General features: G+C 48.2%; 1 protein-coding gene across 2 annotated transcripts in view; it reads left to right on the forward strand.

The window, feature by feature from the left end:
- The window catches only part of JAKMIP1 (janus kinase and microtubule interacting protein 1), a 180240-nt gene that overhangs the window by 15999 nt on the left and 139898 nt on the right, over positions 1-24343 (forward strand). Inside the window, exons 1-4 of one of the 2 annotated variants that reach the window (XM_064365617.1) lie at positions 6406-6665; positions 8061-8142; positions 9192-9318; positions 9478-9543. The exons of the other annotated variant lie outside the window; for it this stretch is intronic. The gene's annotated coding sequence lies outside the window, so the exon portion shown is untranslated. Of the gene's footprint in view, positions 1-6405; positions 6666-8060; positions 8143-9191; positions 9319-9477; positions 9544-24343 lie in introns of those variants that run through there. 2 annotated transcript variants of the gene reach the window in all.

Raw genomic sequence — 24343 nt, forward strand, 5'->3', positions numbered from 1 at the left:
TTGCTGAATCTACAGGTGAGCAAAGGGGACCCTTGTTTCCTAGAGTGCAGACGGCAGCTCTTCCATCCATATAAGCACACATCCCACACTGGGGCTTAGGGTGAAGGGTGTGCTTGGCTTTGAGTATTTTCTTGAGGAAGGGGGAAGGCACCTTGGCTCTTTTACTGCACTCTCCTTGCACCCTCTTTCCTTGTGAAGCTGAGCGTGGGCTATATCGTCATTTCTAGGAAAGGAGGGAAGGCGGCAGAGTCTGAAAACCAGCAGTGGGCTGGGAGTGGGGAGGCCTGGTTTAAGTCCTGCCCTCTTCCTGGCTGTGGTGCCTGGGAGCAGGAGTGTCTGCCGTGTGCTCGGCACGTGGTTTCTGCCTATTGAGAAGGGATGATACTCACAGAACAGTGTGATATCCTCACTTCTCTTTGGGTTTGTCTTCCCATCTGCAAAATGAAGTCTTTTCAAAAACAAAAGTGTTGATAGCTAAACCACCCTGCTGCAATATACAAAACAGAGAAGGAATGGTTTATTCTCACATTTATCTTAGGCCTTTAAACTGACAGCATTCACGTGATAGTTATAAGGTCAACGAGGACAGTGAGGTTGCTCTGATCAATTTAACTTTTAAAAGAAAAGTGTGGAGTGACAGTTGCAGTCTGAACAGCTGTGACATCCTGAGTATTTGTTGTGGTTGTGAAAATATTCTGTCGTGACGATTTGCATACCGCATTTGTGATTCCGTTTTTGGGAGTGACTTGCCTTGTGTTCTCAGAGTGCATTTCACTGGAGATGACAGGAGAGGCTGTACCCCAAACCCTGCACAAAGCTGAGTGTTCACCTGGCAGCCCAGGTCCCTGCAGTGAGGCCTATCAGGGTGAATATTAGGTTTGCAGCCCATTTAAGTTGGTGTGATGTTTGAAGTTTAAAATTATTACACCTTGAAAAAAGAAATCAAGCATTTGTTGCTCCAGACCTTTGATCCCTGCCCCCCCCACCGAACATCTTCAAGGAGCACCAGGGCTCCGTGGAAGGTGGTTTGAAAACCAAGTCCCAGCACCCTGAGTGCTGAAGATTCTCTTCCATTTTATTTTTTTAAATTATTAATTAATTAATTAATCTATTTTTTGAGACAGAGTCTCGCTCTGTCACCGAGGCTATGGTGCAATGGCGTGATCTTGGCTCACTGCAGCCTCTGTCTCCTGGGTTCAAGTGATTCTTGTGCCTCAACCTCCCAAGTAGCTGGGATTACAGGTATGTGCTACCACTCCCGGATAATTTTTGTATTTTTAGTAGAGACAGGGTTTTACCATGTTGGCCAGGCTGGTCTTGAACTCCTGACCTCAGGTAATCTGGCCTGCCTTGGCCTCCCAAAGTGCTGGGATTACAGGTGTGAGCCAGAGTGCCCAGCCCCGTTCCATTTTAGACATCAGCCAGCACCCCTTCACAGGGCACCTGTGTGTATTGTCATCTGCCTGTATTGTGTGTAGCTTTTTGTTCTGTCTCAACCTTCAAGAGTCCTCATATTACTAAGATGGGACCTGGGAACCTGGATCCTCCAGGACCATCACTGGCTGAGCTGAGCTGAGCTGAGTGGGAGGAAGGGCTGCCATGGGAGCTAGCACTGACCTGACCTCCAAGTCTCTGCAAACAGACCTGGGAGGACCTGTGCCTTCCTAGGTGTCTCCAGGTCTTATCTGCTCCCTTCTTCCTCGGGATGGCTGTGGAGTTATAGGGAGTGTTTGGGAAAAGGAACAGTGTGTCTAGAAAGGGTGATACATTTCTGAAACTCACACCAGGCTCCAGGGGCTCTCCGCTGGTCCAGGATAAAGCACAGACTCCTTGTTGTCACATATGTGGCCTCATCTCCTGATGCTCCCACTGTTACCTACTGTTTCAGTCCATTTGCCTGCCATAGCAGAAATACCACAGACCAAGGGGCTGAAACAAGAGAAGCTCATTTCTCACCATCCTGGAGGCTGGAAGTCTGAGATCACAGTGCCAGACAATTTGGTTCACATTGAGGACCCTCTTCCTGGTTCACAGGTGGCTGCCTTCTTCCTGGAGAGAGAGAGAGAGAGAGAGAGAGAGAGAGAGAGAGAGGAAGTAAGCTTTCTCACGTCCCTCTCCTTTTTTTTAAACTTTTTTTTTTTTGAGACACGGTCTTACTTTATTATCCAGGCTGAAGTGCAGTGGTGTAATCACTGATCATTGCAGCCTTGAGCTCCTAGGCTCAAGTGATACTCCCACCTCAGCCTCTCAAGTAGCTGGGACTACAAATGTGCACCACCACGCCCGGCTGATTTTTTTATTTTTTGTAGTGATGAGGTCTTATTATGTTGCCAAGGCTGGTCTTGAACTCCTGAACTCAAGCAATCTACCGTCCTCAGCCTCCCAAAGTGCTGGGATTACAGGTGTGAGCCACTGAGTCTGGTCTCCTGTCTCTTCTTATAAGGCCACGAGTCTCATCATGAGGGCATCACCCTGATGACCTAATTACCCATCAAAAGGGTTAGGGTTTCATTGTATCAATTTGGGGGGGACATACACATTCAGTCCATAACACTGTCTCTTACCTTATGGAATCATCTGCTGTCCCTGAACTTGCCCCGACCCCTCCTCCTCCTGTCTGCACAGCCTCATCTCCTTGGGCATCACCAACCCTCCCAAGGCCAGGGTGGTTTCCTCTCTGTACATCTCTCTGTCACAGACATGGTCACAGTGTGTGACTGATGCCTTTCACAGTTTTTTTCCCCACTGGCTGGAGCTCTGCAAGGGAAGAGGCTGTGTGATTCATGTTTTAGGCTCAGCACAGGATCTGGTATGCAACAGGCACTAGGATGCTGTTGAATGAATGAATGAACAAATGGAGCTTGTGTTGCTGCTGCTCTCCCTGCCTGATGCTTACTGATCTTTCTTTGACCCCTGCTCCTCCATCTGCATGTCCTTATTTCACCTCTGCCAGAGCCCACTTCAGATGTCCCTTCCTTCACCACGCTGGCATCCATAGCCCCTGGTCTCCCAGTTATCACCTGGGCTTGTTACAGTGTCTCCTTTGCTTGGCTAGGAGCACCTCAAAGGTGTGGGGGAGCCATCGGGATACTGAGGGACTCTACAAATGTCTGCACCTGAGAAGGACTTCCTTCTTTACTGAGCTGGTAGTAACCTGATAGTGACCTGGTAAGCTCATCTTGGTTTGTTGGCTCCAGGCCTGTAATTAGAGTTACTCTTTGAGCCCCTGATCTCTTCCTACCTGTCTTAGCATGACTCCCCCTCCACCCTTTCTGGAGCTGCTTTCTTGAGAGGAAGCCTGACAAATGTGAACTGTATGCCTTCCATCTATCAGCGTGTCTCATAAAGCCTGTGCACACAGCGGGTGCTTGGTAGGTGTCTGTCCAGGAGCACCCTGTTCAGCATGTAGGCATATCAAGCCACACAGGGTGGCTGGTATAGAAGAAATATAAAAACCACAAAAAGAAGTTGCCCTTTGCTTGGAAGTCACTGACTACCCCTTCTTGTTCTTGGTGGTGTAATTACTTGCTAGTCTCTTGACTCATTTCAGCAGAGGTAAGACAGAAACGACCTGATGCCTAGGGCCTTTTCTGGGACTTCTTAAGGAGCCTTTGCACATTAATAAAGGGGAATTCCAAAATGATGCAATGAGTTGGCCAAGAGCCAGTAAGTAGCAGTTGAAAAAGCAAAGGTTTTTATACTCAGCTTGGAACTTGAGCAACTAGGCTTCTTCTTGCACAACATACTATGGTTCTCTGAGAGCAAAGCATGTTGACAGAAAATTAAATGTCACTGAATTAGCTGCAACATCCACTTGCTACAACCTCTACCCCCACTTGCTAATTGGGTCATGTTGCTAATTGGGTCAAAGTACTTCACCCCTTCCTGCTGGGACATTACAATGAGGGTCTAAGAATACCCATGCCACAGGGCTGCAGAATACTAGGTAATTTGGAGAGTTTGGGACAGTTCCTGCTACACAGTCAGTGCTATATTACTTGGTGCATGCTTGTTGAATTGTAGTAAATTGTCTGATGAGAGAGGGGTGTGTGTTGTTATGGTGCTTAATTCTTCTTGTAGCACAGGTGTCGGTCCCCATTGCCCATCCCCCACCTCCAAGTTTCTCTCCTGTTCAGCACCTGATAAGATTTTATAGTGAAAAGCTCAATAAGAAAGAAGACTGCATGTGTACAGAATGTTCTAAAGGAAGCTTCATTATGTTCCCTTGGATGTTGATAAACAACTCCCATTTCTGTTTGATGAGCATTTTACATGGGTTCTGAGCTATAAGTAGCATCAGAAATTGTTTGTGTTTGTGGGTGTGTTTGGTGGGGAATTGAAGTAGGTGGTTTTCTGATGATATTGGAAGCATTTCATGAACTGGGATATTCTGAAACTGCTGTTTTATGAAAGTGTTGGGGCTAATTCAGTGGCACTTAATTTTCTGTCAGTATGCTTTGTTCTCAGAGGGCCATGGCGTGTTGTGCAGGAAGGAGCCTGCTGTTCATCCCTGAAAATGTTCTTGGGTGCTTTCTATCCCTAGGACCAGCATCAGGTGTGATGCTGGTCCTAGGGATAGAAAACAAAACACAGTTCTTTGGGTAGCTGGGAACTGGTCTTAGATTCAGAGAGACCTGGGTTCAAGTCCTGACTCTGCCATTTACAAGCAATGGATCTTAGGAAAGTGACTTCACCACTTTAAGCCTCAGTTTCCTCATCTGTCAAATGGGGATACTACTGTTACCTGTTTTACAAGGAGGCTTTGAGGATGGATTGAGATGAGGTGCACCCAGCACTCTACCTGGGATAGAATAGGCACTTCTGAGTGGCAGCTCTTGGTTTAGCTGTTGCTTTTGGTCTGGGGGCAGGAGTGATACCCCAAGAGACCCATGCAGTCTGACGCAGGCCACTCCTGGAGAACTTCCCTTCTCTTGTTCTCCGCCTAGCACAATGAGCAGGGTTACTTTTTGCAGAGGAGGTGGGTGTGTGTCAGGGCAACAATGGGCTTGATTTCCTGTGGGTTTGTGGCTTTGCAGTGTTGTCCCTTGACAGTGCCTGTGGGGGTGTCAGGAAGGTAGAGGAGGGAGGTGGTGGTGGATGGGGCAGGGTCTCCCTGTCTGGGGCTCAGCCTTCCTGTCCTGTTCCATCTAGTCTGCCTCTTGGCTGTTGCATTTACTGGGTGCTCACCTGGGTGGGTGCTTTAGGTTCCTCTCTAAGCCTCTCAACCACCATGCAAGAAGGTATGAGGAAACCAAGACCCCATGAGGTTAAGCAGTCATTTAGGGGTTAGAGTTAGTGAGTCTGGGGTTTTGAGATGAGACCTCACCCTCTCTCCAGCCACACAGGGCTGCCCAGGTGGTTTCAGTGAAGGTGGCATGGGAGACCTATGGTGTGCCTGTGGTTCCTTCCAAGATCATTTCATGAAAAAGAGCAACAAAGGTTTGAAAAGCACATTCTAGTCTTTTCTCAACCACTCTCTGAACATATACCCCAGTTTTATTTTTTTCCTGGGAATATGCTATACCAGCTTTGTAACCTGATCTTTTTGGATGTGGCAATCCATTCCGAAGATATCCCAGAGAAACAATTTGTAAATGAATGACCGAGTGTGCCCTCTGAACCAGGCACTGTGACGGGCCAGGAAGACAGTTTGTGAACAACCCCGTGTGAGGAGGAAGGGACCCTGACCAAGTACAAGGTGCTCTGAGGTTGGGAGATGGGGGAGGTTTGTGTGTGGATGATGTCAGTGGAGGTGTCTCTGAGGACATGACCTGGAGAATATGGTAGGGTATATTAGTTTATTCTCACGTTGCTAATAAAGACATACCAGAGACCAGAATTTATAAAGAGAAGAGGTTTCATTGACTTACAGTTTTGCATGGCTGAGGAAGCCTCAGGAAACTTACAATCATGGCGTTAGGGGAAGCAAACACATCCTTCTTCACATAGCAGCATCAAAGAGAAGTATGAGAGCAAAGTGAAGGGGGAAGCCCCTTATAAAACCATCAGATCTCGTGAGAACTTACTATCACGAGAATAGCATGGGGTAAACTGCCCCCATAATTCAATTACCTCCCACGGGTCCCTCCTCCCACACAGGGATTATGGGAACTACAATTCAAGATGAGATTTGAGTGGGGACACAGCCAAACCATATCACAGGATAACAAAGGAAAAGCTGCTTTCCTAAGAGGTAGCCACATCTCTCAATTCAAAAATGAGATACCAAACATTAAGGGATCATTTTTTTATACCCATGGGGGACATAGCTAATTATATCAAAGTCTTGGGCTTCTGTTTCCTTCTCTCCTATTCCTCCACCCCAGGGAGGAGGGGCAGGGACAGGAAGCAGGAAGTGGGCATGGCCAAGGAGGCAGGGTTAGGGGTTGGACAGGAAGTAGAAAGGAAGGAGTCTTATTTGACTTTAAAAGTCTGCAGGAGGAAGTGAAGCTGGATGATGCACCTGGAAGTGGAAGCATCAGGTTGAGGGATTAGGATTAATCCCATCTCTTCTGCACAAAATTAACTTTGAGTTGAGGCATCTTGGCTGGGGCCAGGGAAGAGAGGAGTCATGGGCAGAGGGATGGCCTGCAGCATGTGCAGATGCTCAGAAGCAGTGCAGAGGCAAGGGCTGCCCAGGTCGCTGTGAAGATGATGGCTCTGATGTGAGTAGTGGCATTGGTGGTGGAGTGGTTGCATTGATGTATGGGGGATGCAGCCATTATTAGTATGGCTATTACCTGCCTCAGTCTGTGGGAGGGTCTGCTCTGCTTCAGACCCTGCAGTGGATGCCTTAATTTGTTTAATCCACACAGCTTCATGACAGAGAAGTGAGGCGGTGATGCAGGTCACACAGCAGAAGGGCTGGATCTAGGATTTGACTCTAGGTCCAACTGACAGCAAAGCCCAGGCTCTTTCTCTTACACCCTTCCCAGGAGGCCCAAATGTTCAGAGGCAAAAGCCATGGCAATCATGGAGGGCTTGCTGGAGCAGGTGATGATGTGGCTTATAAGCCTTTAGGAGGCTAAGTATGAGGCCCAGAGTAACTAGAGCATAGGATTGGGAGTAAAGGGGCTGGGTTCAAATCCTGCCTTTCTATGTACACTTGGATTAGCCACATGCTCGCTGGATTCTACCTCCCATCTGTGCAATGGGGAGTTCGGATCAGATGGTCTTTCTTAAAGTCCTCTCCAACTTTGGAGCTCACTTCTCTACATCAATATTTGCTAAGTGTTTTTTCCCTTTGGGAAGACTGACATTTGTCTACCAACACCCTCGTACCTGAAGCTCCCTTTTGGTTTCAGGATGCCAGTGGGTGTCTAGGCATGGTCACATGGTTCATGACGAGGTTCATACCTTTCCCATCATTTTTTTTTTTTTTTTGAGACAAGGTCTTACTGTTTCACCCAGGCTGGAGTGCAGTGGCACAAATCATGGCTCACTGCAGCCTCAACCTCCCAGACTCAAAGCAATCCTTCCACCTCAGCCTTCCCAATAGCTGAGACCACAGGCACATGCCACCATACTTGGCTAATTTTTGTCTTTTTTGTAGAGGCAGCGTTTTGCCATGTTGTCCAGGCTGGTTTCCAACTTCTGGACTCAAGTGATATGCCTGCCTTGGCCCTTCAAAGTGCTAGGATTACAGGCATGAGGCATGGTGCCCAGCTTTTCTCACCACTTTGATATAAGCTCCAATTTCTTGCTGGCCACCCGGGTTGGCAAATCCCTGATCCTCCTGCATGTTCAGTGGAACCTTGGGTGAGTCATTCTACCACTACAAGCCTCAGTTTCCCCATTTGTAAACATGGAGTTATCTCCCAGCACTTAATTCCCTGACCCCACTGCCCCATTCTGAGTGTGTCCGGGTGATGTGGTGCAGTACCACATCTTATTTCTGCAGAACAGCAGCCCCATGGTAGGAGTACAGAGGAGCTTGGTAATTAGATTCAAATGTATAATATAGCTGAGCTTTGGAAATTCTTCCTTGGCCCCATTCAGCGAGGCTGGAGGGCCTATCTGGTTTTTCCTCCTAAAATGTTCATATTCATGGTTCACCTCAGGTCTCTTCATACCCCACCAGACCGGGACAGCCTCAGCACTATCTCTGCCTTCAGGGCCCCCCTCCGTGGAACCCACTTCCAGGTAGTCCTCTATGTTGACTATGGAGCAAGTGGTCTGAAATGCATGAGGGGCAATCTGTCCTTTTTCACCCAGGTGTAGCCCTGGGTGGGAGGGGAAGGTGAAGGGAAAGGGGAAGAGGAAGGGAAGGGAAGGGGAAGGCTCCCTACTGTGCTCAAAGTCAAATTCAAGGCTATTAGAGATTTGAAGTCCCTTCTTCTCACTAGATCTCTGACTATTCTGGGGCAGCATTACACCTTGTTCATCTCTGTATCTTTAATGCCTGGGAAGTATCTGGCACTTACTAGGTTCTCAATAAACAATAATGATGCTGACTACCATTGTGTTTATAATGAGCAAGGGACCTCATCTGCTCTGTTACAGTCCTGCAGACAATGGTAGCACTATCTCTGCTGTATGGAACCTCAGGAAACAGTTTCAGAGAGGACAAGGGCTTTGATGGGTCAAGATGATTGTTGAGTAAATTTACATTTAACCTTTTAATCTCTTAGAGAGTACCAAGGCATCTGCTACTTTAATTGGAAAAAAAAGTCTGAGTTTTGAATCCTGCCTTTTCCAGGTGCCAAGAAAGTCATGGATTGGCAGGCATGCCCCAGGCATGGGCAGGGTGCTGGCGTTCTAAGGCAGCATCCATCTGCCTGGGCAGAGCTGGGTAGGTGGGAAATCCTGCCTGGGGCCAGCCGTACTGGAGTGAGTCCTCGGCTGAAAGCAGGCCACCATTTTTATCCCCTGTGCAAAGCAATTCAGTGATGAGTAATGAATGAGATGCTTGGGGACTCCTTATCCCTCCATATCTGCTGACTTCTAGTCAGTATTGCTACTGGGAACTTTGAAAACCATCTCTAAAATGCATGAAAGCATTGCAAAAAGGAAAAATGACATTCACCTGTACTCGCAGCACTGAACAGCCGTATTAGTGTTCTTTCAGGCTTTGTCCAGAGGAAGCATGAACGTAGAGACGGTTGGTAGCGATGAAGCGTTTTATTTTTTATTGTGGAATGAAGGGAGCCCGTTTGGAGCTCACTTACTTGTGTCCTGGTTCTATCACATAGGAGCTGTGTGACTTTGGGGAGGATCCTCAACCTTTCTGAGCCTTCATGGCCTCAGCAGGCCCCAGAGTGTCACCTGCCTGCATGTCAGTGCTGTGTTGCTGCCCCCTGATGTTGGTCAGTTTGGCAGGTGAGGGGAGTTTGAGGGCACTTGTGGGAAGGGGAGGTGGGGGCTTAGATGAGGAAGGGCCCTGTCCAGGCTAAGGAGTTTTGTTTTTACCTGCAGGGCAGTGGGAACCAAGGATAGTCTGTGGATATGTTTTTATTGTTGTTGTTGTTTTTTTCTCAGAAAAGCAGTGGCCATCACCAGGATCAAGAGACACGCTTTGGGAGGCCGAGGCAGGCAGATCATGAGGTCAGGAGATCAAGACCATCCTAGCCAACATGGTGAAACCCTATCTCTATTAAAATTACAAAAAAATTAGCCAGGCATGATGGCGCCTGCCTGTAGTCCCAGCTACTTGGGAGGCTGAGGCAGGAGAATCGCTTGAACCCCAGAGGCAGAGGTTGCAGTGAGCCGAGATTAAGCCACTGCACTCCAGCTGGGTGACAGAGAAATTCTGTCTCCAAAAAAAGAAAAAAAGAGTTGGTGGGTCAGAACTCTGCGTGGCTTAGGGTGGCCATGGTCCAGGGGCAGATGGGGCAGCATGGGTGGGCAGAGGGTGAGGAAGGGGCCAGGGTGCAAAAGTTAGGAAGGCAGAAGGAACCAGTCCTTGACATGATGGGGGCCGCCTGGGAGCTGGGTGTTGTAGTCTAGTTCAGGGTGCTGAGGTATGGGCTGGGAGGGGGTGGGGCTTTACATTCCCAGTACCCCTTTTAGGAGATCCTGGGGTAAATGGAACTCCAAGGGGTTTTGGGGAAGACCTGAGCCTCTAGAGATGGGGAAACTGAGGCCTGAAGCAGTGTTGCAACTTCTCCACAGGGCCCAGCAGATTGAGAGCTATAAGCCCAGGCCTGTTCTTCTGCACCCTGGTTCATTCTGGTGCTCGTGGCCAGCTCTCAAGGACAGAGAGGACCATCGGGCCTGAGGGCATGTGACCTCTGATTTCTTAAACACGGAGCCAAAGACCAGGTCTGGCATTAGCCGAGGATTCATGGTCCTCTCTCGCTGTGCCCGGATCCCTCCCAGTAGCCCTACCTCATCATACGTCACACCCGGCTCTTGCCCTGGTGATGGCGGTTATTCCTGATTGTCTTTAAGTTCTACTTCTCCACTTATTTGGTGGGGGTCGGGGGGTTGTGGTTCACAGTACCTCTGACGGAGACCTGGCTGCATCCTATTTACAGCTGCTCTTCAATATTAATAAGTTCTGAGGCCTGGCTCAAGGCCTCACGTCATCATTTTGCAATAAGGTATTATTGCAACCATTGGTGATGTTTGAATAGGAAATGTATCAGTGATAATCTGATTTTGATCATTATGTTGTGATTTTATTTATATTTTGTTTATTATTATTATTATTATTTTGAGATGCAGTCTTGCTCTGTGTTGCCATCTTGGCTCACTGCAACCTCTACCTCCCAGGTTCAAGCAATTCTCCTGTCTCAGCCTGGGATCACGATGCCTGGCTATTTTTTTTTTTCATATTTTTAGTAGAAACGGGGTTTCACCATGTTGGCCAGGCTGGTCTTGAACTCCTGGCCTCAAGTGATCTGCCTACCTCAGCCTCCCAAAGTGCTGAAATTATAGGCGTGAGCCACCATGCCTGGCCAGTGTTGTGGTTTTATATTCTATCTATAAGGATAGAAATACATCCATCCATCCACCTTTATAGATAGATAAATGGGTTACAGAAAAATGTAAACAGTTGGTGAATCAAGATGAAGGTGTAAAGGGTTCATTGTATGCTGTTCTTGGAACTTCTTTGTAGGTTTTGGAATTTTTCAATGAGACATTTTTTAAAAGGTATTGCTAGTGGTAGGGCGGTATCCAACTGTCAGTCCTGTCGTCCTGGTCACCTGAGGCAGAGTGGAACGTTCATAGTTCATAGTTCATATCAGGCATCCTCTTGGGGAGCAGTTTTGATATAAAGCCAGAGGCTTTTGATGAAATTCATTCCTCCTCCATAGAGAAATAATTCCATTTTTAGAATTTTTGCTTTTAGACCAATTTTCCTTCAGATTTTCATTTCTTTCCTTCCCCTACATTTTTCTTAGTTTGATTGCCTTTTAAGATCACTGAACTAGGGTTTGTAGTTGTAACTATTCAATTCAAGAAGAGACTAAGGACATTTATAGACCTTTCTCTCCGGCCCTCCAGATTCTGCCCCCTGGATGGTAACCAGTGGGAGGTGAAATCTCCTGAACTTTTTCTTGTGCTTGCAGGAACACACAGACACACATGAACATCTTGTAGGGCTTGCTTTCTTCTTTTCATTGTTTATCCTTTGTTAATTGGGTTAGCCTCCTGCTAACCTTAAAGTCTCAGCTAGGGCATCACCTCCTCCAGGAAGCCCTCAGGCTCTGAACTCTGACCTCTCCCCAGTGCAATCATCTGATTACCAGCCTCCTCCCTTGACTGATCTTGGGTAGCATGAGGGCAGCAGCTGTTCCTGTTTCACCCTCTGCACTTGAACTGGGAGCCAAGAGATGCACAGTCAGTGTGGAGTGACCGCGGGGGCGGGATGGGGCATCTTTGACGAGGAAGCCACATGAGCAGAGCTGCAGGTAAGAGAAGCTTTTTCGCTCTAACATCCCTCCCAGCTTCTGGGAACAGAGTCCTAGGGCCCTGAGCACCTGGGGACAGAAGGTCACTTTGGGGGCCCTGGTCACTGCCACTAGGGGCTCCCATCCCCTGACTGATTGTGTTCTGGCACAATGTCCTGTGTGGGCTGGGCAGATGAGATGGCCATGAGCTACCTACAGATGGGGCCAGGGTTGCATCCTCTCTCCTCCCTAGGGCTCAGAACAGGCTGGGTTTCTTGGGGGTGACTGGAAGAAACCCAGGCCAGAGCTGGAGCAGCATGGGATTTAGACATGGGCTGGCCCGAGTCTCTGTCTTTCCAGGATCCAGTCCTTCCTCATTACAGGCACTGTTTTCTGCAGCTGGGGTTTATTAATGTTATCTGCAGATCGTCTGGTGGGTGCCAGGGGACCAGGTCACTGCCAGCTGAAGGAAGTTGAAAGTTGAACAGGATGTAAAGCTGAGGGCTGGCTTTTCAGCCAGTGTGCTCGGGCAGCGTTGAAGAAAGCATCCTTTTCTCTGAGCAGCTTTCCTGCCAAGTCAGACCAGAGAATTCTGTGCTGGCCTGATCACAGGATCCTAGACATTAGAAGCATTGGACCAGTGTTTCAGAAGATTTTACCTTCAGAAAAGAGTGGGACTGAGAATTCCTGTGTGGCATGGTGTGGGGTGTGTCCAGGGAACCACGATCAGGTATCACATGGGGAGCTTGTGGGAAGATGGAAGACATTCTGCTTTCTGTTAGTCGTTGCTTATTAATAAAAAATATCAGTAATACTTGGCTGTTAAATGTCTGCATGGCTTTGCAAGAATATACACATCACCAGGTTTGAAACAGGCGTTGTCCCCACTTAATGGAGGCATAGACTGGATGGTGAAGTGATTTTTGTGCAGCCAGGGATTGCTGATGCATTTAGCCAAGAAATGAGCCTTGATTCCATGCCAGGCAGGGAGTTGGCATTTGAGATGAGAGAAGCACAGTCCTACCTGCACAGCAGTCCTGACTTCGGTAGTTTCTGAGGGTGAACCGTCAACCTTCAAGACATGTAAAGACTCTGTCTTCCCACACCCATCACTGTTGTGCACTTGTGCTCTTGGCATTCCCTACTGGACTCATACTGGGCAGGGGGTGGGGGGAATAGAGATGGTTTACATCACAGTGGGCTCTGCATGCTTCCCTCTCTGTTTCTCATCCACCTGTTCCCTATGCTGACGTTCTTTGATGGCGGGACACATATTGGCAATGCCTGGTAGTGGTGATGGTGATGATGGTGAGAGTGATGGTAGTGCTGCTGATGGTGGTGGTTGGTCATAATGGTAGTGGTGGTGATGGTGGTTAAGTGTAGGGGGGAGATCCCATAAGCGCCAAGGCAGGAGCAAAAGGCCTCAGCCTATTTCCATATAAATAATGAAGAAAGTAACTAGAAATATAACTGTAGTAATTATTAGTTATTGATATGTGATCTTACTTATTCATAGGTGATCTTTATTCTTTCACTAATGCCTCTCAGGTCGGAAGTGTGAACCTGGGGTGACATTGTGAAATGAATGACACTAAGGCAAGATGCTCTAAGCCCTGTCATGCCCACATAAGGGCTGCTGGAGGGCGCCTCTGCTGTGCAGCAGCACCAGCGCTGTGAAAGTGCCCGCTGTTTAGCCAGATAGGGAAGGAGATGTCCAAAATGGCCGAGACATCTCCTTCCTGGGGAAGTTTGGAGAAAACTCCGCTTCTCCAAGCTCTTGTGATAGGCCTGATGGCTGGCTGTCAGGGAGACCCACAGACATCCGGGGGCTTAACTGTCTCTATGTGATGCTGTGCTTCAGTGGTCACGTTCCATGTCTACTCATGTTCTGCTTCTGCACCTGGTACCTTTTTTTCTTAGAAAAGATAATCAGTAATAGTAGTACAAATAAATCTTAATGTTTTAGTTCTTTCTTGATATGTATGGAAACAGTGCTGATGCATTATGCTCCTTACCTCACTTTGGGTGCCAGAAATTCCTGAGCCCCTACCTGAATGACACGTGATGTATTTGACCCCATCACTGCCACGCCCTATCTACCCTGTCCCCAGTCTCCGACCACCAAGACCACACCCTACCTACTCTGCCCCTAGATTTGCAACTCAATAAAAGGGAGAGCGTCCCAGCATTCGGGGCCACTGCTGGTCTCCGTGATTTGGGTAGGAGTGGACCCCTGGGCCCAGACTCTCTTTTCTTTATCTCTGTGTCTTGTGTCTTTTATTTCTACAATTTCTCATCTCTGCACCAGCCAGGAGTGGCTCACAGAACCCTGTAGGCTGGACCCTACAGTAAGGAGGGTGGTAGTGAAGGTGAAAAGAGTGATGGGGCTGGTGGTGGTGGTGATGGTAGAGGTGGTGGTGTTAATGCTAATGGTGGTAGTGATGACATGAGGGTGAGGACAATGGCAGGTGTGATGGTGGTGGTGATAGTGATAGAAGGGGTGGTGATAGTGATAGAGGTGGTGGTGGTGGTGATGATGGAGATGGTGGTGGTGGTGACAGTGATAGAGGTGGTGGCGGTGATGGGGGTGGTGATGGTGATGGAGGTGGTGATGGTGATGGTGGTGATGATGATGGAGGTGGTGATGGTGGTGGTGGTGATAGTGATAGAAGTGATGGTGATGATGGAGGTGGTGGTGGTGGTGGTGATAGTGATAGAGGTGATGGTGGTGATGATGATGGAGATGCTGGTGGTGGTGGTGATGGTGATGGAAGTGATGATATGGTGGTGATGATGGTGGTAGTGGTGAGAAGGTTAATGGCGGGGGTGGTGATGGTGGTCGGCGTGATGATGGTGGTGAGGGTGGTGATGGTGGTGATTATGGTGATGGCAGGGGTGGTAAGGGTGGTGATGGTGGTGACGGTGATGGTGGTGTTTGTGATGGTGGGTCATGGGGGACCCCCTTTTTGGGGGAAGCACTATTCAACACAGCACATAAAGATTTTTAAAATAATAGCTTTACTGAGATATAATTCACATACTGGATGTGGATGCTGGTGGTGGTGGTGGTGATGGTGAGAAAGGTGGTGGTGGTAATGGTGATGGTGGTGCTGGAGCTGATGGTGGTGACTGTGATGGTGGTAATGGTGATGGGGATGGTGGTGGTGGTGTGGTAGTTGTGGGATGGTGGTGATGGTGATGGAAGTGTGGTGGTGGTGGTGAGGGTGGGATCATGATGGGGATGTGGTTGGTGGTGGTTGTGATGGTAGGGGGATAATAGTGATGGGGATGGTGGTGGTGGTGTGGTAGTTGTGGGATGGTGGTGATGGTGATGGAAGTGTGGTGGTGGTGGTGAGGGTGGGATCATGATGGCGATGTGGTTGGTGGTGGTTATGGTGGTGGGGGGTGATGGTGATGGGGATGGTGGTGGTGATGGTGATAAGGAGGGTGATAGTGAAGGTGAGAAGGATGGTGGGGTTGGTGGTGGTAATGGTAGAGGTGATGATGATGTTAATGGTGGTGGTGATGACACTGGTGAGGACAATGGTGGGTGTGCTAATGGTAGTGGTGGCGGTGGTGATGGTGATAGAGGTGGTGGTGATGGCAGTGGTGATGATGGTGATGGTGATACTTGTGGTGGTTACGGTGATAGTGGTGATAGTCATGGTGCTGGTGATGGTGATAGAAGTGGTGGTGGTGATGATGACGATGATAGAGATATGATGGTGTTGATGTTAATGGTGGTGGTGATAACACTAGTGAGGACAATGGTGGGTGTGATGGTGGTAGTGGTGGTGGTGGTGATGGTGATGGAGGTGGTGGTGGTGATTATTGTGGAGATGGTGGTGGTAGTGATGATGGGAAGAGTGCTGGGGGTGGTTGTGAGGGTGGTGAGGGTGGTAATTGTAGTGGTGCTGATGATGCTGATGGAGGTGATTATGGTGGAGATGGTGATGGAGGTTGGTGATAGTGATTATGGTGGAGATTGTGGTGGTGGTGGTGGTGGGAAGGGTGCTGCAGTGGTTGTGAGGGTAGTGAGGGTGGTAATGGTGGTGCTGATAATGGTGATGATGGTGGTGGTGGTTATGGTGATAGTGGTGATAGTCATGGTGGTGGCAAGGTGATAGAGATGGTGGTGGTGGTGATGGTGATGGTGGTGGTGTTGAGAAGGGTGGGGGGAGTGGTGGTGATGGTGGAGGGCATTATGAGAGTGGTGGTGGTAGTGATGGTGATGGAGGTGGTGGGGGTGGTGATGGTGATGGGAGTGGTGGTGGTGATGGTGATGATGGGGACGTGGTGGTGGTGGTGGTGGTTGTGGAATGGTGATGATGGTGAGAGTGGTGGTGGTGGTGTTGGTGGTGGTGGTGGTTATGGTGATAGTGGTGATAATCATGGTGTTGGCGAGGTGATAGAAATGGTGGTGGTGGTGATGGTGATGGTGGTGGTGTTGAGAAGGGTGGGGGGAGTGGTGGTGATGGTGGAGAGCGTTATGAGAGTGGTGATGGTAGTCATGGTGATGGAGGTGGTGGGGGTGGTGATGGTGATGGGAGTGGTAGGGGTGGTGATGGTGATGATGGGGATGTGGTGGTGGTGGTCGTGGTGGAATGGTGATGATGGTGAGAGTGGTGATGGTGGTGGTGGTGATGGGAGTGTGGTAGTGGCGAGGGTGGTGGTGGTGGTAGTATTGGTGGTGGTGATGGTGAGAGTGGTAAGGGTGATGATGGTAGTGGTGATGATGGTGAGGCGGCGGTGGTGAGGATGGCGAGGGTGGTCACGGTGGTGAGGGTGGTGGTGGTGAGGGTGCTGATAATGGTAGTGGTAGTATTGGTGGTGGTAGAAAAAGTTAAACATTACAGACTGCGTTGTAGGCACTCTTGTGAGTACTTTGCCTGTGTGAATCTGATGTCTACTCACTCGTAAAAACCTATGAGGCAAGTACCACCACCAGCCCCATGTTCCCGGTGAGGGATCTGAGGCACAAGACCACATGGTTAGTACATACTAGAGTTGGGATTCAAATCCTGGTAGACTGGTTTCAGGGCCTGTGCTAAGCTGGGGTTGATTACTCAAGGTGTGATTCTTAGACCAGCAGTTTCATCACCTGAAAATAATTCTCACACACACACTCACACACTTCCCAGGGCTGGTGTAACACAAACTGGGTGGCATAAAACAAATGCATTCTCTCACAGTTCTAGAGGCCAGAAGTCTGAGATCAAGGTGTGGGCCAGGCCATGCTCTCTCTGAAGGTTCTAGGGGAGGATCCATCTTCACCTCTCCCAACCCCTGGTGGTGGTGGCAGTCCTTGGTGCTCCCTGGTGTGGCCGCATCACTCCAGGCTCTGCCGCCATCGTCACATGGCCTCCTCCCCCTGCATCTGTCTCTGAATGTCTTTTTTGAGGACCCCAGTCGTACTGGATGAGGGCCACCCTCGTCCATCATGGCCTCATCCTTCACTAATGACACCTACAACAACCCTACTTACAAATATGGCCACACGCTGAGTTGGTGGGAAGGATATGAATTTTGGGGGAAGCACTATTCAACACAGCACACAAACATTTTTAAAATAATAGCTTTACTGAGATATAATTCATGTACTATAAAATCTAGCCTTTTAAAGTGTACCATTAAGCTATTAATATAGCCACAATGTTATGTAACCATCATCACTATCTAATTCCAGAAAAAAACTCCCAGAAAGAAATCCAACACCTATGAACAGTCCCCACTACCAACTCTTCCTTCCACATGACCCGTGGCAACCACTGCATCTACTTCTTGTGCCTATGAATTTTTTTTTTTTTTTTTGAGACAGGCTCTTACTCTGTCACCCAGGCTGGATTGCAGTGGTGTGGTTACAGCTCACTGCAACCTCAGCCTGCCAGGCTCAAGTGATTCTCCCACCTCAGCCTCCCAAGTAGATGGGACCACAGGGGCATGGCACCAGGCCTGGCTAATTTTTGTGTTTTTTGTAGGGACGGGTTTTGCCATGCTATCCAGGCTGATCTTGGACTCCTGGACGCTAAGTGATATTCCCACTTTGCCTTCCCAAAGTGCTGGGATTACAGGTGTGAGCCACTGCACCTGGCCATCCCTATGGATTTACCTATTCTAGACATTTAACATAAATTGAATATTCAATATGTGGTCTTTTGTGACTGGCTTTCTTCATTTAGAGTAATGTTTTCCAGGTTCATTCATGTTGAAGCAGGTGTTGGGACTTCATTCCTTCTGATGGCCAAATAATATTCCTCTATGTGGAATATCATCAACCACATTTTGTTTATCCGTCTGTAGCTGATGGAGACTTGGGTTGTGTTCATGTTGGCTATTAGGAAGCGGGCTGCCATGAACATTTGTGTACATGTTTTGGTGTGCACATATGTTTTCCCATCTTTCAGTTACATATTTAGGAGTAGAACCGCGAGGTCACATGGTGATTCTGTGTTTCACATTTTGAGGAACTGCCAGACTGTTTTCCAAAGTGGTTGCAGCATTTCACAACCCCACCAGCAGTGCATAAGGGGCCCAGTTCTCCATGCGCTCACCCACGCTTGTTGTGCGCCTTTTTGATTGCAGCCATCCTGGGTGGTGTACGGTGCCATCTTGCTGTGGTTTTGCTTTGTGTTACCTTGAGGGCTGCTGATGTTATGCCTGTCTTCAGGTGCTCCTTGGCCATTTGTGTATCTTCTCTGAAGAACACGGGGTGATGTGGAGGCTGCGCGGATTCCTGATTGTCTGCATGCTGCCAGCTCTGGGAGGCAAAGGCTAACTGGTGCAGCAATCTGGCAAGGTTAGGCTGACTGGTTCAAGCCAGCTCTGATTTGTGGCGTGCTACAAACCAAAACATTCAATGCACTTAGTTGTCTTTTAATTTTCAAGTTGAGATGCTTACAAATGAAATCTAAGACATCCACAGAGCCATGAGAAGCCACATGCCCTTGGGCAGGTCACATCTCTAAACTGAGGGTAGCAGTACATTCATGGTGGGGTGGAGAGAGCTGACATGTGTCACTCTAAGCTCAGTGCCCAGCCCATGGAAGCCCGTGGTTAAGCTGGTGGTTGTCAGGAACGGCTATGTAGTTTTTGGGACTCCTTGTTAAAAATTGTTTCAGAATTTCAAGATGGCAGCAGAAGAGCATTACGCATGGGACCTTCAAAGCTCAGGGCCCTTTGTGGTGGCACAGGTTGCACACCTGTGATGTCATCCCTGGCTGCTGTCCTTAACCACTGTCACAGGCAGATTTGCTGTGTGGCAATGTAGCTGTCCCAGGGTGGAGGAGGAGAAGTTGGGGGCAAGGTGATAAGTAAGGAGTTGGCTAGAGTGGTCCAGGCCAGAGCAGAGGAGGGAGACAGGGGCCACTGTCAAGGGGAGGAGGATCCGCATGAGAGATGAAGTGCCAACTTTGGTGGGACCTGGGGACTGGTTGGACGCAAGAGGGAGGGAGTGCTCCAGGTGGACTCACATGTCCTGGGCCTGGGAGTGGCCAGAATGTCTTGCTATTTGCAGGGACAAGGCTCTGGAAGGAGGAGCAGGTCTCAGGGAAGACAGTGGATTTCAAGAATGTTAATAATACCAGCAGCCAATCCTGAGCGCCCCCTGCGTACCAGGCACTGTTCCAAGTACTTGATGTGGGATAGCACATACAGCGTTTGCCTGACCCTAGAAGGTAGGGGTTGTTATCACCCCTATCCTTAATGACTGTCAGAGGGAGATTTGCTTTGTGGAAGGGTGGCTGTCCAGGGTGGCGGAGGAGAAGTTGGGGGTGAGGAGGTGAGTGAGGAGGTGACTATATGGACTATCACAGAGGCACAGAGAGGGTAAGGAACTTGCCCAAGATCACACAGCTGGTGAGGTGAACCTGGAGCCTGCGCTTTAGCCTCTAGGCCCTGCGGCCGTTTGGGTGAAAGTGCGCCGCACCCCTGTGGTGGCCACAGACCTCACCTGCCATTTTCCCATATGTAGATGCTGCTGCTTGTTCTACCTTTGGCTACACCATGCTAGAGAGGATTCACATAAAATGCCACGTATGCTATCTGACATAGTAGATCATGAATGATATACCTGTTGTTCTCATTATTATTCTGAAATTTGCATGGAGATTTCAGCCTGGCTACTGGAGGTCTACTCACCCCTGTGGCCTCAGGTAGAGTCCTGGCTGCCTGGGCCGCCTGGGCCACCTGGACCTGCACATATCCTGGCTCCTGTGTCCCTGGCCACAGTCATTGCTTAGGTAGGCCAAAGAAGGGGCGTCGTCACTTCAGGCAGCAGATTGACCTTCCTCCTCTGGCCTCTGGCCTTCTAGGAAGTAGCCTGGGCCACTCAACCACCTGGGCCAGTCTTACTTGGGGAGGGGAGCCCAAGGGGGCTTCAGGCAGGCTCCTGGCTGGCTGGGTTTATCTAAGGTGACTGAGGCTTTCATAAAGCTGGACGTGATACTGGATTCAGAACCCAGGGTTCAGATAGTTTGGTTTTTACATGTTGAATCTGTGGTGGGCTGAATGGAGGCCCCCCACAAGTTAAGCCCACATCCTTCTTGGAACTTATAAATATGCCTTATGAGGCAAAATATGTGATTGATAATTTTGAGAGGAGGAGCTCATCCTGAGTTATCTGGATGGGACCAGGGTTCTTCTAAGAGTGAGGCAGAGGGACAGTGGACAGGCACCCAGGAGAAGGTGATGTGAGAGTGGAGGGGAGGGCAGAGTGATGCATCCGCGAGCCCAGAAATGCCAGCAGCCCTCAGGAGCTGGGAGAGGTGAGAGCGGATTCTGCTAAAGCCCTGGGATGGAGTGAGGAGGCGCTGACACTTTGCTTTTGGCCCAGTGATAAGGAATTTTGACTTCTGGCCTCCAGAACTGTGAGAGAATACAAATCTGTTGTTTTAAGCCACCAAGTTTGTGGTATAGGCTGACCTTGAAAATATTGTAGGTTCTGTTCCAGACCACTCAATAAAGCAAATATTGCAATAAAGTGAGCCACATGAATTTTTTGATTTCCCAGTGCATGTAAAAGTTATGTTTACACTCTATTGTAGTCTCTTAAGTGTACAGTAGCATTATGTCTAAAACAACAATGTACATACCTTAATTCAAAACTACTTTAGGGCCAGGCCTGATGGCTTATGCCTGTAATCCCAGCACTTTGGGAGGCTGAAATGGCAGATCACTTGAGGTCAGGAGTTCAAGAGCAGACTGACCAACATGGTGAAACCCTGTCTCTACTAAAAATATAAAAATTAGCCAGGTGTGGTGGTGTGCACCTGTAGTCCCAGCTACTTGGGAGGCTGAGGCAGGAGAATTGCTTGAGCCCAGGAGGTGGAGGCTGCAGTAAGCCGAGATTGTGCCACTGCACTCCAGCCTGGGCTATAGCGCCTCTGTCTCAAAAAACAAAACAAAACAAAAACAAAAACAACTTAAGCTATTTAGCTAAATAAAGCTGATGATTATCTGAGCCTTCCACATAATCTTTTTACTGGTGGAGGGTCTTGCCTTGATGTTGATGGCTGTTGACTGATCAGTGTGGTGGTTGCTGAAGGTTGGGGGTGGTGTGGGTATTTCTTAAAATAAGACAATGAAATTTGTCCCATTGGTGGACTCTTTCACGAAAGATTTCTCTGTAGCACACAATACTTGACAGCATTTTACCCACAGTAGCATTTCTTTCAAAATTGGAGTCAGTCTTCTCAGGTCCTATCTGTCAACAGTCAGTCCTGCTCTATCAACTAAGTTTATATAATATTTTAAATCCTTTGCTGTCATTTTAACAGTGTTCATAGCATCTTTACCAGGGTTAGATTCCATTTCAAGAAAGCACTTCCTTTACTCTGTAAGAAGCAACTCCTCATCTGTTCAAGTTTGATCATGAGGTTGCAGTAGTTCAGTCACATCTTCAGGCTCCACTTCTCATTCTAATTCTCTTGCTTTTCTCACCACTCATGCTATTACTTCCACTGAAGTTCTGACCTCAAAGTCATCCATAAGGATTAGAATCAACTTCTTCCAAACTCATGTTAGTGTTAATATTTTGACTTCTTCTCATGAATCATGAATGTTCTTAATGCATCTAGAATGATGAATCCTTTTCAGAAGGTTCTCAATGTACTTTGCTCAGATACATCAGAGGAATCACTATCTATGGCAGCTATAGGCTCACGAAATATATTTCTTAAATAATACTGCTTGAACATCAGAATTATTCCTTGATCCATGGACTGAAGACTGGATGGTGTGTTAGCAGGCATGAAAACAACATCAATCTCCTCTACATCTCCATCACAGCTCTTGTCAATGAGCTGTAACATTGTGAAATTAATCTTTTTTTCTGAGTAGCAGGTCTCAACAGTGGGCTTAAAATAGTCAGTGAACCATGCTACAGACAGATGTGCTGTCATTCCAGCTTTGCTGTTGCATTTTTAGAGCACAGGGCCCTAGGATCTCTGACTAGGAAATAAGCATTGGGTTCCACTTCAGCACATCATCAGCTCTATTAGCCCCTAGTAAGAGAGTCAGCCTGTCCTTTGAAGCCTTGAAGCTAGGCATCAACTTCTCCCTAACTCTGAAAGTCCTAGACGGCATCTTTTTCCAATATAAAGTTGTTTCATCTGTATGGAAAATCTGTGGTTCAGTGTAGCCACCTTCATCAATGATGTTTGCTGGATCTTCTGGGTAACTTGCTGCTTCTCCATCAGCACTTGCTGCTTCACCTTGCACTTTTATGTTACGGAGATGGCTTCTTTCCTTAAATCTCCTGAGCCAATCTCTGCTCATTGCAGACTTTTCTTCTGCAGCTTCTCCATGTCTCTCAGCCTTCAGGAGAGTTAGGGCCTTTCTCTGAATCAGGCTTTGGCTTAAGGGAATGTTGTTACTGGTTTGATCTTCCATCCAGACCACTCAAATTTTCTTCATATCAGCAATAGGGCTGTTTCACTTTCTTATTATTTGTGTGTTCACCAGAGTAGCACCTTGAATTTCCTTTGAGAACTTTCCCTTTGCATTCACAACTTGGCTAACTGGTGCAGGAGGCCTAGCTTTCATCCCATCTCAGCTTTCCACCTGCCTTCCTCATGTCTAGCTTTTGATTTAAAGTGACAGACGTGCAACTCATACTTGAACACTTAGAGGCTATTGTAGGGTTATTAATTGGCCTAATTTAAGCATTATTGTGTCTCAGGGAATAGGGAGGCCTGAGGTGAGGGGGAGAGATAGGAGAATGACTGGTCAGTGAAGCGGTTGGTGCACACACAGGATTTATCCATTAAGTTCTCTGTAATATGTGGGCATGGTTCATGATGTCCCCAGTTCCAATAGTAATGTCAAAGATCACTGGTCACAGATCACCATGACAGATAATGAAAATGTTTGAAATTTGAAAGAATTACCAAAATGTGGCACAGAGACACAAGGTGAGCTGTTGGAAAAATGACACGGATAGATTGCCCGTCGCAGGGTTGCCACAACCCTTCGATCTGTGGAAAACATAGTATCTGTGAAGCACAATAAAGTTGAGTGCAGTAAAACAAGGTATGCCTGTGACTTGTCACAGCAGCCACAGGAAACTAACACAGCCTCCATCCTGGGAGCCCCAGGGTCTGAACTCTACAGAACCCCAGGCTGGCAGCTCTCATGGGTACAGCTGTTTTCTTCTGTTGAAAATCATGCTAAACTCTGAAGCTGGATTTGATTAGCAGACAACAGAGCCAGATGTTCCCAGCATCTTCGCATGTCTGATGCTGTGGCCTTACATGGTCATGGTGAGGCTTTGCCTGGAAGCTTTGCTGCTCATGGGGTAGTACAGATGTTCTTGCTTTGGTGATGAGAGGGAGTGGCAGTGAGTGGCTTTGGATTCAAGTGAATCCTTGATGGTTAGGGACCCAGACTTTGGAATCAGGAACACTTTGGTCTCACACCTGGCTCCTGGCTGGGTGACCTTGGGCAAGTCATTTAACTTCTCTGAGCCGGTTTCATTACCTGTAAAGTGAGAATGATGACGATGATAGTAATGCTATGCCCTTGACAGATTGTTGTGCCAGGTGAGGAGCTAACAGATGGGCTGTGCCACACCGAGCCTGGCAGGTTGAATGCGATAGTGTCTTTGTTTTGTTGACATGATTGCCTTGTGCAAGTTAACCTGCTAACCAGAGTACTAATACTGGATTCTCTTCTTGGAATGAAACAAATATGAAACCTCATCTGGATTGTGTAGAAGAACCAAGGGTCCTGGCTCCACCTGCCCCTGCCACTTGGCTCACATGGCCTCTGGAGGTGACTTCCCCAGGACCCTCACCAGCAAAGACCAGGATGGGGCTAAAATGGGTGTTGAGGGTTTCCCAGGCTCTGGATGGATAGCTGTGCAGATGCAAGTTTGGCTGTAGTGCAGTGTCCTGACGACTCCCTCCTCTGCTGGCCCTGTCACTGCCTAGGTGGACTTCCAGCAGCTGAAAAGTCCCATTCTTCATCAGACTAGTGGTCTATAGTAGCTCCCACTGCCCTCCAGCAGGATGAGG

The sequence above is a fragment of the Aotus nancymaae genome, unplaced genomic scaffold (assembly GCF_030222135.1).
Source record: "Aotus nancymaae isolate 86718 unplaced genomic scaffold, 86718_ANA_hifiasm-v0.15.2.pri h1tg000006l, whole genome shotgun sequence".
In the NCBI taxonomy this organism is placed as follows: domain Eukaryota; kingdom Metazoa; phylum Chordata; class Mammalia; order Primates; family Aotidae; genus Aotus; species Aotus nancymaae.